The 15,341-nt window shown below is 44.7% G+C and overlaps 1 protein-coding gene across 2 annotated transcripts in view; it reads right to left on the minus strand.

Moving 5' to 3' along the window:
• Positions 1-15,341, minus strand: part of LOC124555739 (neurogenic locus protein delta) — a 1,375,052-nt gene that overhangs the window by 682,983 nt on the left and 676,728 nt on the right. For both annotated transcript variants that reach the window (XM_047129762.1, XM_047129763.1), the window contains exon 3: positions 1,347-1,451. The gene's annotated coding sequence lies outside the window, so the exon portion shown is untranslated. The remainder of the gene's footprint in view (positions 1-1,346; positions 1,452-15,341) is intronic.

Here is a 15,341-nt window from a genome sequence, read left to right on the forward strand (position 1 = left end):
TGCGCCAGTCAGGATTCGAGCCTGCTACCGTAGCGGTCGCGCAGCTCCAGACTGTGGCGCCTAGAACCGCTCGGCCACTCTGGCCGGCTCTGCAGGGGGAGCAGTCCAAAGTCGCAAGGGAGATCATGCTGCCAGACTCATAGCTAACATAGTTAGTAATAGCCCAAGAAACAATAAACATTGTAATACTCTGTTCTGGAGCGGGACTCGAACTGATGCCGGTCTTTGTGGGGAGGTGTTCTATCATCTGCACATTGCGATGTGCACCTTAGGGGAAGTTTTGTCGCGTCATTCTTGAACGTGTATGAAACGCCAAATAACAGTCTCCTGGAGTCCGCATCTCGTGGTCGTGCGGTAGCGTTCTCGCTTCCCGCGCCCGGGTTCCCGGGTTCGATTTCCGGCGGGGTCAGGGATTTTCTCTGCCTCGTGATGACTGGGTGTTGTGTGATGTCTTTAGGTTAGTTAGGTTTAAGTAGTTCTAAGTTCTAGGGGACTTATGACCATAGATGTTGAGTCCCATAGTGCTCAGAGCCATTTCAACCATTTTTGAACAACCTTCTGGACATGTATCAAAGTATCAGTAATTTAAGAAGAAAAGTATGCGAGGTATCAGAAGATAAGGAACAGAGCCAAATGCAACCTGAGACGCAAAACAAGAATACTGTGCCTTTATCTACCGAGAGTCATTTGCGATGTAAATGGCTACTTTTGTTTCATAATTCTTCATTCCAGATGCGATTTCCCCCCCCCATGAACCATGGACCTTGCCGTTGGTGGGGAGGCTTGCGTGCCTCAACGATACAGATAGCCGTACCGTAGGTGCAACCACAACGCAGGGGTATCTGTTGAGAGGCCAGACAAACGTGTGGTTCCTGAAGAGGGGCAGCAGCCTTTTCAGTAGTTGCAGGGTCAACAGTCTGGATGATTGACTGATCTGGACATGTAACAGAAACCAGAACGGCCTTGCTGTTGTCGTACTGCGAACGACTGAAAGCAAGGGGAAACTACAGCCGTAATTTTTCCCGAGGGCATGGAGCTTTCCTGTATGTGGAGAGCTGCATCAAACCAGTCTCAGGACTGAAGACCACAACAACAACAACAACAGATGCGATCAACTTTTTCCTTCCCTGATTGTTCTCAGTAAAGCCATTTAGTGCCACACCATCCACATTTATTCTGATAATATTCTTCTCGGGTGTGCAGCCGGATTATTCCGCCGGGAAAGCATTCGTAGTCACACATTTGTTCTGCTGAAACAAAGACCCTTACACAACAGAATCATTTACATTTATCTAAAACGAGCAAAATGTTATAATTACGAGTGATGAAAATCACATTTCACTGACCTTAATACTTCATCCATTTCTGTTTTTCCTTTTGCTGTTTCAAGTGGAGTCAGTACTGGTTGAGTGCTAGAGCTGTAATCTGGTGACCCATTTCCAGAGGTGCTCCTGAAAATCAAGGCAAAATATTTAAGCTTATCTCGATGAAGTTGTTCTGTCATATCAGAAAGTTCTAACTGTTCCATACTAAAAGTCTTCTGCACAACATGTTATATACACTAATGGCCTTTAAAATTGCTATACCAAGAAGAAATGCAGATGGTAAACGGGTATTCATTGGACAAATATATTATACTAGAAATGACATGTGATTACATTTTCACGCAATTTGGGTGCATAGATCCTGAGAAATCAGTATCCAGAAAAACCACCTCTGGCCGTAATAACGGCCTTAATACGCCCGGGCATTGAGTGAAACACAGCTTGGATGGCGTGTACAGGTACAGCTGCCCATGCAGCTTCAACACGATACCACAGTTAATCAAGAGTAGTGACTGGCGTATTGTGACGAGCCAGTTGCTCGGCCACAATTGACCAGGCGTTTTCAATTGGTGAAAGATCTGGAGAATGTGCTGTCCAGGGAAGCAGTCGAACATTTTCTGTATCCAGAAAGGCCCGTACAGGACCTGCAACATGCGGTCATGCATTATCCTGCTGAAATGTAGGGTTTCACAGGAATCGAATGAAGGGTAGAGTAACGGGTCGTAACACATCTGAAATGTAACGTCCACTGTCCAGAGTGCCGTCAATGCGAACAAGAGGTGACTGAGACGTGTAACCAACGGCACCCCATACCATCACGCCGGGTGACACGCCAGTATGGGGAAGACGAATGCACGCTTCCAATGTGCGTTCACCGCATTGTCGCCAAACACGGATGCGACCATCATGATGCTGTAAACAGAACCTGGATTCATCCGAAAAAATGACGTTTTGCCATTCGTGCACCCAGGTTCGTCGTGGAGTACACCATCGCAGGCGCTCCTGTCTGTGTTGCAGAGTCAAGGGATACCGTTGCCATGGTCTCCGAGTTGATAGTCCGTACTCCTGCAAACGTCGTCGAACTGTTGGTGCAGATGGTTGTTGCCTTGCAAACGTCCCAATCTGTTGACTCCGAAATCGAGACGTGGCTGCACGATCCGTTACAGCCATTCGCATTCGGATAAGATGCCTGTCATCTCGACTGTTAGTGATACGAGGCCTTTGGGATCAAGCACGGCGTTAAGTATTACCCTAATGAACCCACCGATTCCATATTCTGCTAACAGTCGTTGGATCTCAACCAACGCGAGCAGCTACGTCGCGATACGATAAACCGCAATCGCGGTAGGCTACAATCAGACCTTTACCAAAGTCGAAACGTGATGGTACGCTTTTCTCCTCTTTACACGAGGCATCACAACAACGCTTCACCACGCAACGCCGGTCAACTGCTGTTTGTGTATGAGAAATCGGTTGGAAACTTTCCTCATGTCAGCACGTTGTAGATGTCGCCACCGGCGCAAACCTTGTGTGAATGCTCTGAAACGCTAATCATTTGCATATCACAGCATCTTCTTCCTGTCGGTTTAATTTCGCGTCTGTAACACGTCATCTTCGTGGTGTAGCTATTTTAATGGCCAGTAGTGTATTTACAAATAGTATAAAATAAGAGCGAAGTTTGGGGTGTATTCTTACAGTTTCATTTCTTATTGTTAGTCTGAGTCTAAAGCGAGGTTTGTGCTCTCGGAGTAGGTGGGGCCGCCAGTTTATGTACAAGGAGGAGATGAGTCTCTCTTCTTTCTGTTATCTGTCTGTGTTGTCTCTGACATGTAGTTGCGTAGCATGGAAGACAGGTGAGTGTACTGCACGCATTGTGTTTTTATGGATGTATATGAAAGTGAGTGGGAAGAAAAATATAGTCGGTCTGTTTCAGCGACATTTTCACGTACCTGGACACACATACTGGAACCAGTGCAGTCCAGATGAAACGAAGTACGTTATTCCAGGAATGGGTGATTCTCACTTTTACAGAACACCAATTTCACTCGAATTTCATGGTCAGACGTATTCAGTGACCTTGTGTCGACTTCTGTGGCTCACATATTATACAGGGTGAGTCACCTAATGTTACCGCTGGATATATTTCGTAAACCACTTCAAATACTGACGAACCGATTCCACAGACCGAACGTGAGGAGAGGGGCTAGTGTAATTGTTTAATACAAAACATACAAAAATGCACGGAAGTATGTATTTTAACACAAACCTACGTTTTTTAAATGGAACCACGTTAGTTTTGTTAGCACATCGGAACATATAAACAAATGTGTAATCAGTGCCGTTTGTTGCATTGTAAAATGTTAATTACATCCGGAGATATTGTAACCTAAAGTTGACGCTTGAAACCTCCGAAGTTCAGTTGCGTGTTGTAACAAACACTTCATTGCAGGGGCCCAAACAGCTGCAACATACATCGCGTTTCTACAGAATGATCTGCCAACGTTGCTCGAAAATGTCCCACTGCGAACGCGTCGACATATGTGGTATCTGCATGATGGTGCACCTGCACATTCCGCAATTAACACTAGGCTGACCCTTGAGAGGATGTTCGACGGGCGTTTCATAGGACGTGGAGGACGCATAAATTGGCCAGCCCGTTCTCCTGATCTTACACCTCTGGACTTCTTTCTGTGGGGTACGTTAAAGGAGAATGTGTACCGTGATGTGCCTACAACCCCAGAGGATATGAAACATCTTATTGTGGCATATGCGGCGACATTACACCAGATGTACTGCGGCGTGTACGACATTCATTACGCCAGAGATTGCAATTGTGTGCAGCAAATGATGGCCACCACATTGAACATCTATTGGCCTGACATGTCGGGACACACTCTATTCCACTCCGTAATTGAAAACGGAAACCACGTGTGTACGTGTACCTCACCCCTCATGATAATGTACATGTGCGTCAGTGAAAAAGACCAATAAAAAGGTGTTAGCATGTGGACGTAATGTGCTGTTCCAGTCTCTTCTGTACCTAAGGTCCATCACCGTTCCCTTTGGATCCCTACGTAATTCGGTGCTCTCCGATACACACGATCGAACAGCGGAGGAGTGGTACTCAAGCGTCAACTTTAGGTTACAATATCTCCGGATGTAATTAAAATTTTACAATGCATCAAACGGCACTGATTACGTATTTGGTTGTATGTTCAGATGTGCTAACAAAACTAACGGGGTTCCATTTTAAAAAACGTAGGTTTGTGTTAAAAAACATACTTCCGTGAATTTTTTTATGACTTGCATTAACCAATTACACTAGCCCCTCTCCTCACGTTCGGTCTGTGGAATCGATTCATCAGTATTTGATGTGGTTTACGAAATATATCCAGCGGTAATGTTAGGTGACTCACCCTGTATATACGAAAATATTAAACATTCGGACGAATTTCTCCCAAAGAGGAATCTCAGAGCATCGCGAGAGTGTCTCCGTGGTGAACAGGAAACAGTGGCATGTTAGGATTTAGGTATGGCGAAATAGGCAGCCCATTACCCCCGAAAGGTCGGTATCACGTGTTCGAGTCCTGCTCCGGAGCGGAATTTTACCTTGTCCCGGATTTCCGTTACTTCCTATACCCAAATGAACAATAAACAGATATCGTCTTTAAAGAACATACCTTCAAAGAGATTACTAGGGGCATTTTCTTCTTCTTCTAGCTTCCTTCTGATTATACACATGCTGCCCAATGGCCGTAGTGATAAAACTAACGCCAGCCACTGTGGTCGAGCGGTTCTAGACGCTTCAGTCCGGAACCACGCGGCTGCTACGGTCGCAGGTTCGAATCCTCACTCTGGCATGGATGTGTGTGATGTCCTTAGGTTAGTCAGGTTTAAGTAGTTCTAAGTCTACGGGACTGATGACCTCAGATGTTAAGTCCCATAGTGCTTACAGCCATTTGAACCATTTGATAAAACTAACTCTTTCACATTCTGAATGTGGCAGGGGTAAAATACAGGGAGCGAAACGCTATTTACAATTTGTACAGAAACCAGATGGCAGTTAAAAGAGTCGAGGGGCATGAAAGGGAAGCAGTGGTTGGGAAGGGAGTGAGACAGGATTGTAGCCTATCCCCGATGTTATTCAATCTGTATATTGAGAAGCAGTAAAGGAAACAAAAGAAAAATTCTGAGTAGGAATTAAAATCCATGGAGAAGAAATAAAAACTTTTAAGTTCGCCGATGATATTGTAATTCTGTCATAGACAGCAAAGGACCTGGAAGAGCAACTGAATATAATGGACAGTGTGTTGGAAGGAGGGTATAAGATGAACATCAACAAAAGCAAAACGAGGATAATGTAATGTAGTCGAATTAAATCGGGTGCTGCTGCGGGAATTAGATTAGAAAATGAGACACTTAAAGTAGTAAACGAAATTTGCTATTTGGGGGGCAAAATAACTGATGATGGTCGAAGTAGTGAGGATATAAAATGTAGACTGGCAATGGCAAGGAAAGCGTTTCTGAAGAAGAGAGATTTGTTAACATCGAGTATAGATTTATGTGTAAGGAAGTTGTTTCTGACAGTATTTGTATGGATTGTAGCCATGTATGGAAGTGAAACATGGACGACAAATAGTTTGGACAAGAAGAGAATAGAAGCTTTCGAAATGTGGTGCTGCAGAAGAATGCTGAAGATTAGATGGGTAGATCACATAACTAATGAGGAGGTATTGAATAGAATTGGGGAGAAGAGGAGTTTGTGGCACAACTTGACAAGAAGAAGGGACCGGTTGGTAGGACATGTTCTGAGGCATCAAGGGATTACTAATTTAGCATTGGAGGGCAGCGTGGAGGGTAAAAATCGTAGAGGGAGACCAAGAGATGAATACACTAAGCAGATTCAGAAGGATGTAGGTAGCAGTAGGTACTTGGAGGTGAAGAAGCTTGCACAGGATAGAGTAGCGTGGAGAGCTGCATCAAACCGGTCTCTGGACTGAAGACCACAACAACAACAGGCAACGATATTACTGACAGTCTCAGAAGTTTGTGGAATATGGACACATAGGTGGTAAAAACAGAACTTACACAGCTGGCCATTAACATTACAACAGCATGGAGGTGGCATGCGACGAACGTCCCATTGGCGTCAATATGCTGAGAATTACAACCCAACTGCACAAAGTAGCTAGGAGCAACACCATCTGAATTCCATATACAAGGATAGACTACTCATGGATTTCTCATTCAGGAATAGCATTTTAATTTTGTTTGCTTGTGAGAAGATTATGTTAGCCCTCGTGTAAGAATGAAAACGTCTAGCAGCATATGCCGGAATTCGGCAGCTACAGGATTGAGTTTTACCATTTCACAACTTCGCTACTCACGGCAGTCGCGATTCCACGACTGTAAGGCGAATATGCAGTTGATGGGTTCAGGAGGCCATGTGCAATCACAGATGTCCCATGCGACTAACGCTCGGCGAGACAGGCACATTAATAGCCCCGCTGCGTAGGATCGTTGGATAACGTCACGTACCTTAAGCGAATAAATTTTTACAGCGAAACAAGTATCCACACGAACAGTGCGGTGAAGTCTGGAGCACCACGACCATTGTTGCGGTTTCCTTTGACAGGTCATCTGAGAGGGGTGGACACACTAGTGGCCTCTAGTCGTCTTATCAGAAAGCATCACAATGGACGTGTCCATATGTGGACCTTCAGAGGGGAATGAACGTTTTCAGGTAGCATTCTTCATCGTCGTACGGGTCTTGGCGTTACATTATGGGTTGCACTGCATATACAACACCATCATCTTTGCTTGACATCGCCGGTAATTTGGCCAGCGGCCGTTACATTTCTGACGAGTTAAGGGTGAGGGCTGTGCATTATCTTCGAGGAGTTCGTAACTCTTCTTCCAACTCGAGACCACATGTTGTTGTGCTATCCTGTCCTACCTCGATACAGAAGGTGTTCAAGAGGCGCCCAGTCAGTACATTCTCGAGATTACTTACTCATTGAAAAGCATCTGGTCATAGGTTGCTGAGAGACTGTCACGCTATGACTCACCAGCTGTTATGTCTGTTGAGCTCTTGCACAGAGGTGAACGAGTATGAAATGACGTAGCCGCACCTGTCATCCAAGGTCATTTCCATTCGATGTCCTGCCGCGTTAGAGCCACTGTTGCTGCCAGAGGTGTCAGCCCTCTGTACTAAATTTACTAGTTAAATGATCCTGGTACTGTACGAGTACAATAAGTAAGGCATCGTTACTTGCTATCCATCCTACTGTTGCAAGTGTAATGGCCTACGCGTAGATTTCTGTAAGGACAACTTCGGAAAGAGCGATTAAGGCTTTCAATACTTGGGTTAACTCACACGAAAAAAAAGGAAAAAAGGATTCAGGGCGACACTAATGCAATATTTTTCACATTATCTGAAAAGCAGTAGTTGAGTCGATGGGAAATGAGAAAAAAGAAATGGAGAGGTTCCCGGTGGAGCTGTGCCAGCATACGTGGAGAGCGGCAGAATTGCTTCCGGTAGGCAAGGCAGGGCGAGATAACGGGGAGGAAGCGCTGAATGGCGGTGCACGTGCAGCGCGCACGTGCCCGCCCGCGCCCATTCACAGCCGGCCGGATACCGCGCACCTTTACCCAATACCGCCAAATCCTGCCAACTCCGCTCCTGCCCTTCCTCTGTTACGCTCTACCTGAAGGGGCGGTCTCAGCAGTACTCTATTTTCGCTCGCATCACACGGCGGTCGGACGAGACCGCAGCTGGGTGCTGTGCCCTGTACGTTGCCGTACAGGCACTTCTACAACACACGTGCGTACACAACATGCTACACATCTAGTGACGTATCTTGTCGATAAATCGAGAGATCGTTCTCTGTATATTAATAACCTAAGCCAGAGGAGACTTCTTCGAGGAGAGAGTACTCTAGGCGGCGCTGCTGTACTTCATCACGTACAGTGATTTGCCACAACTGTATGCCTCGTCACGTTTTGTTCCACCTGTGACAGTATTCTGTGTGCCATGTATTCGACAAGTCCTCCACAGGTTTCAGGAGTATGTGGCACCAGATGTTTGCGCGTAGGTCATGCAGTTAGAGTAAATTACGGGCGAGTGGTTTGTGGGTGCGGAGCTGGTGCCCGAAAGCGACCCAGTTTTATCACATCCGGTCCAGATCAGGCGATTTTGGTCGAGGATATATCAACATGAGTTCGCTTTCGTGTCTCTCAAACAACTATAGCACGGTCATCCTGATGTGTCGACAGAAGTGCCGACACAGTGTGGTTTGAGGTGACCGAAATACACGCTATAAGCTCACGCAGGATGGCGTGAGGTCTGAAACAGGATACGTAATGAATGCTATAAAGAAAAGTACGTAGCTTCTGGAATACTTAACTTTAATCCATCCTTGGTACATCGCTATTGACGATACAAGTGAGACTCTATAGTTTCAGACAATATACTGCTAATGGCGCCTTGCTAGGTCGTAGCCATTGACTTAGCTGAAGGCTATTCTAACTATCTGCTCTGCAATTGAGCGAGGCTTCGTCAGTGTGCATAGCTAGCTACGTCGTCCGTACAACTGGGAGAGTGCTAGTCCGTATCTCGAGACCTGCCTTGTGGTGGCGCTCGGTCTGCGATCACACAGTGGCGACACGCGGGTCCGACATGTACTAATGGACCGCGGCCGATTTAAAACTACCACCTAGCAAGTGTGGTGTCTGGCGGTGACACCACACATCCTACTGGAAGATACCATCGTCGTCGGAGAAGACATCGAGCGTGAAGGGATGCATATGGTCTGCAGTGACGTACGCGTAGTCTACAGCTGTCACAATGGATTCGAGTACTACGACAGTTGCCACGGAAGCCCAAATGTATGTCCCCCATAGCATAATGCCGGCCCCACCGTCCTGTGTCCGTTTTGCGGTGTACGTTTCCAGCAGCCGTGCACCTGTATCCAGCCACTATCTGCCTGGTGTAACAAGAAACGTGATTCGTCCGACAGACGACAATTTTCCATTGAGTTACGGTCATATCTTGATGATCCCTCACTCACTGCAGTCTTAATCGCGATCAGTGACGTTGAGTCAATATGGGAACATGGGAACTGCTGTGGCGTCCCATTTCAAGAAACTGCATCAAAGTGGTGAACTTCGAAACACTTGAGCGTGACCAGCATTGTGGTCTGTACTCTGTCGTCAGATCTGCCACAGACAGCCGCCCGTCCTGCAGTACAGAAGTCTGTGATGAGACGTGGACGTCTATTACCTTATCGCATGCACACGGTCTTACTGTCGTTCAACCACTTCCCACGGATGCTTACGATAGTAGCAAGTGAACATGTGACCAGACTGTTCGTCTACGAGATGTTCGTTCCCGTGCGCACGGTCACAACAATCTGCCCCTTCTCAAAGTCGGTTACGTTTTTGGATTTTCCTTTTAGTGGCCGAATCGTCTCTGATCCGTTTGCATACTTTCGTTATCGTGTCGCTTGCCCGGAATGCCAGCAGGCTGTATTCCGTTTCGTGATTGGCAAACGTCGTCATATTTTGTCTCGTTAGTGTTTGTATAGCGCTTTGTGTGTACTAGAACATATTCGACGCTCAGCCATAACGATATACCTCGAACACTGTGGCATTCTCCATGGCAACTGCCATCGGCTGGTAAGTATCCGTCCTATAAGGATCTGGAAGAGGCCCGCGACTTTCTTACGAATTTTATAAATAACAGACTTCGCAGCTTCTATCACGTGTAATAGCAATATTTGGTTCAGTACGGTGAGATTTTGGAGCATAACGCCAGCATCAAGTGCTCATCTATTAATGATACATTATTTAGTAACGCTGCGTGACACAGGTGCCTTTTTTCTGTCGTTGGTCTGTTTGCCAGCAGGCAAGGGTACCGGGTTCTCTCCTAGAGGAGTGGGGGGGTGAATTTAGAGGTCACATTTTTTTCACTCTCTTTTTTCACTCTCTCTCTCTCTCTCTCTCTCTCTCTCTCTCTCTCCTTCCCTCCCTTCCTCTCTCTCGCTCTCTCCTTCCCTTGACTTATAGTCAACCCACGTGCCACATACGTCTACGATTTTATTAATATATATACAATGTTGCAATGTAATCACAAATAACTGTTTCTGCGTCTTTTCTTTTAGAGTGGTTCGGCCCGAGTCTGTGTGCAGGTGAGGTTATGTGGCGTAAGTCTACCGAAAAACTTACTATGAGCTAAGGTCCAACAATTTTTGTACTTTTATATGGCGTAATTCAATGAAATAAAAAATTGTTTATCCAAGGAGCGCGCATAAACTCCAATACATGTATGTGGAGTGCTAAAGAAAAAAGAATAACATGGCTTCCTCCTCCAACAAGCAGTTTATGGAGTCAAATATGATTGCAGTACTATGATACTGAAACTGATCATAGGTATTAGTATACCTTTAATACTTTACGACAGCTGTTAATAAGGAATTAATGTTTTTCTTACAGATTTCGGATGAAAATATTACGGATATTAATACAAATCCAGTTTTAAAGGAAAACCTCAAGAAATACAAAGGTGTTTTTACTGTAACTGATATATATAATTTTCAATGCGGTATGGTCCGCAGCTGTTATGAATTTTTTAAGCCTTCAGCAGCCATTTTCTTTATTTCCTGTACGATTGTACAATTTCGGCCTTAGGCCATTTTCAAGTATTTTATGGATGTTTTTGTGGTAACAGTTTATGTCATATACGTCGTTGCTCCTATGACATCATGTTATGCTCATTAATTATTTCGAGGTGTTCACGTTATTTTAGGAGCAGCACTTGACATTTTCCACGTGCAAACAGCAACGGTCACTTATTTGTATAACCTTACGCCGCATTTCCTTAACTGAACACGTATCGTATTATTTCTGATGAAAGCTACGCCCTGTTTCTGATTTATTTCCAATTTGCGTGGAATATTAAGTTGGTCTGTGCGTTGCACGTGAAGCATGACAATCGGTGCCTGTCCACCCGTATGAGTTCCTTGTGTTCAGGAATCACTCGAGAATAAGTGATACTCTTATACGAATTGTCTTGTGCAGAACGAGAACGTAGTTTTGGCTTGAAAGATAATCACGTATGGAGGTCCATTACCACGTGTTGTCAGAAGGTCTTGTCTCAGAAACTGCAGACTCATTTATCCTTTCAATATTTATTTGCTGGAAGAATATAAGATTGTATGACTATATATGACTTTGTAGCAAGATTCAGGAGTTACTTGAATGCAGGTTTATCTTCTGTTTCCCTGTGCATCGAGACGTCCCATCCCACTCTTTCTTCACAACTCAAAATACGTGAGGTAGTTTCATTTGCTATCAACTTCTATCTCCGTAAAACAAAACAGTAAAGGACTTCCCTCGTTTTTCGTATCAAAAAATATCTGCTTAATTCAAAGATGGATTGCGTCCCAGGGAATACATTTGTAAGTTAACGAAACTCGACCGCAAACATTAATTTCATTCCAAGTAATTTCCTTGTCTCTTTTCAGAAAGCTTTTCTTTATGCAAAGAATAATAGTTTTTGAAGTCATGTTAGGGACAGTAGTAATGTATCTTATCCTAACGAATATTATCAGTCGTGATCACAAATGATATATCATTTCATTAGTGGTGACCATTTTAAGTCTTAGTAGACCACTTTAGAACAGTGGGTGGCACAGTTGATGACACAAGTAGACGATGAGCATAGCTGTTGCATGTACCGAGAGGCAACAGGTGTCTCCCGGAATATATAACAGCTCTGCTCAACGTCTACCCATGTCACCAACGATGTCACCTACTGCTCTGAAGACCGTCTACTAAGAATGATACCAGTCACCAGCTGTGAAATAAAATGTCATTTGCGATCGCCAATGATTGCTTTCTTTAGAAACGATATTGGAGTGAGAAGCCAGAGGCAATAATATGGTTCAAATGGCTCTGAGCACTATGCGACTTAACTTCTGAGGTCATCAGTCGCCTAGAACTTAGAACTAATTAAACCTAACTAACCTAAGGACATCACACACATCCATGCCCGAGGCAGGATTCGAACCTGCGGCCGTAGCGGGCGCTCGGCTCCAGACTGTAGCGCCTAGAACCGCACGGCCACTCCGGCCGGCAGGCAATAATATATTTATGACAGACGGTTGATTTCTTAATCAATTTAATCCACACCATGCATAGCCGGTTCGATAGGAGGGAGCTGTACCAGTAGTAATATTATATGGCCTATATTTACATTGGATATCTGAGGTCACAGGCCTCCTAACGTCATCATCGTTGTAAGTGACGTCATCATCGTAGTCTGTGCGATGCCATACCTTCTTTCCCTCTCTATCTCTCTCTCTTTCACTTTCCCTCCATCCTTATCTACAGCCAGTCGCAGCGCAGTATCAAAAATGAAAGAATCAACGAAATTTCATGGAAATAGCCCAATTGCCCAGTTGCCAATTTTGTTAACTCAAAATTAAAATCCTTCTCTCCTCCTTATTTCCAGCCAATCATAGCGCGCTATTAAAATGAAAAAAGTATAAGACGGTGGAAATATCTCAACTGCTTAAGGTAAAGTACCCGAATATGGCACCTTATGTAAATATGACCACCCTGTCTAAACTCACCAGCAAGTGCTACTTTCACTCTTAAGAGAAGTCTGCAGTGCTAAGGTTTAGATGCTAGGTGTTAGGCTGTCGATACCAGGTGGTAGCCGCTAGGCAAAAACCATTAGCCATTATGCATTAACAATTACCTGTTAGCCGTTAAGCTTTACGTATTAGGCATTAACCACTAGACGTTATGGAGTGTAAACCTAGAGGGAATGTTGGACACTTGAAGGGAATGGTGGAAGATGGTGGTCACCTGGGATAGGAAGCATGGGCAGGTTGTACGAGGGCAGTTCAATAAGTAATGCAACACATTTTTTTCTCGGCCAATTTTGGTTGAAAAAACCGGAAATTTCTTGTGGTATATTTTCAAACATTCCCGCTTCGTCTTGTATAGTTTCATTGACTTCCGACAGGTGGCAGCGCTGTACGGAGCTGTTAAAATGGCGTCTGTAACGGATGTGCGTTGCAAACAATGGGCAGTGATCGAGTTTCTTTTGGCGGAAAACCAGGGCATCTCAGATATTCATAGGCGCTTGCAGAATGTCTACGGTGATCTGGCAGTGGACAAAAGCACGGTGAGTCGTTGGGCAAAGCGTGTGTCATCATCGCCGCAAGGTCAAGCAAGACTGTCTGATCTCCCGCGTGCGGGCCGGCCGTGCACAGCTGTGACTCCTGCAATGGCGGAGCGTGCGAACACATTCGTTCGAGATGATCGACGGATCACCATCAAACAACTCAGTGCTCAACTTGACATCTCTGTTGGTAGTGCTGTCACAATTGTTCACCAGTTGGGATATTCAAAGGTTTGTTCCCGCTGGGTCCCTCGTTGTCTAACCGAACACCATAAAGAGCAAAGGAGAACCATCTGTGCGGAATTGCTTGCTCGTCATGTGGCTGAGGGTGACAATTTCTTGTCAAAGATTGTTACAGGCGATGAAACATGGGTTCATCACTTCGAACCTGAAACAAAACGGCAATCAATGGAGTGGCGCCACACCCACTCCCCTACCAAGAAAAAGTTTAAAGCCATACCCTCAGCCGGTAAAGTCATGGTTACAGTCTTCTGGGACGCTGAAGGGGTTATTCTGTTCGATGTCCTTCCCCATGGTCAAACGATCAACTCTGAAGTGTATTGTGCTACTCTTCAGAAATTGAAGAAACGACTTCAGCGTGTTCGTAGGCACAAAAATCTGAACGAACTTCTCCTTCTTCATGACAACGCAAGACCTCACACAAGTCTTCGCACCCGAGAGGAGCTCACAAAACTTCAGTGGACTGTTCTTCCTCATGCACCCTACAGCCCCGATCTCGCACCGTCGGATTTTCATATGTTTGGCCCAATGAAGGACGCAATCCGTGGGAGGCACTACGCGGATGATGAAGAAGTTATTGATGCAGTACGACGTTGGCTCCGACATCGACCAGTGGAATGGTACCATGCAGGCATACAGGCCCTCATTTCAAGGTGGCGTAAGGCCGTAGCATTGAATGGAGATTACGTTGAAAAATAGTGTTGTGTAGCTAAAAGATTGGGGAATAACCTGGTGTATTTCAATGCTGAATAAAACAACCCCTGTTCCAGAAAAAAAAAGTGTTGCATTACTTATTGAACTGCCCTCGTAAAATAACTGCATATGCATTAGGAATCAAGTGTAATTGAGTCTTGAATAGTATTATGATACGAGAGGGATGTCAGCTACTAGATCTTAAATAGTGTTATATCACTAGAAGCTATAAGCAAGATCTGCTGTAGTAGTCTAACTCAATTTAATCTTGTGTGTTAAAAAAAGGTAGTACATGTGATTTTAGTCGCTGCAATATTTAAGGTACTACGCGTTAGGCATTATGCATTAGGCGTTAGGTGTTACTGGGTGGAAACCTAGGGCGAGGGGTGGGGGTGGACATCTAAGAGGGAACTGGTCGACATCTAGGAAGGGAATAGTGGACACCTAGAGGAATGATGGACACCTTGTAAAAGAACTGCATTCGGCATCAGGACATAGGCATTACTGGGTTTTAAGTAGTAGTCTAACACCATATAGATGTCAGCTGCTAGGTCTTAAATTAGTATTTCATCACTAGATGTAAATTAGATCTCCCATAGTGGTCTAGATGAATTTAATGTTGCGTGTATTGAATCAGTAGTACAGACCATTTTAGGTGCAGAAATACTTTATTTGAAAGTTCTCTGAGGCCTCAGAGTGTGAGAAATCTTACATACAGCACAAATTTATTTTGCTGAGTTTCCTTAAGATTTTGAACACTATTACAAGCATGTAAGCTGTGTGTATTTTAATAAATTATACATATAATTTAGGTGCAGAAATAATCAGTTTGAGACTCCATAGAGCTTGCAAAGTGTGCGAGATCACATATATAATAGTCCAGTCAACGTAGG

This window comes from Schistocerca americana, chromosome X (genome assembly GCF_021461395.2).
Source record: "Schistocerca americana isolate TAMUIC-IGC-003095 chromosome X, iqSchAmer2.1, whole genome shotgun sequence".
Classification (NCBI taxonomy): Eukaryota; Metazoa; Arthropoda; class Insecta; order Orthoptera; family Acrididae; genus Schistocerca; species Schistocerca americana.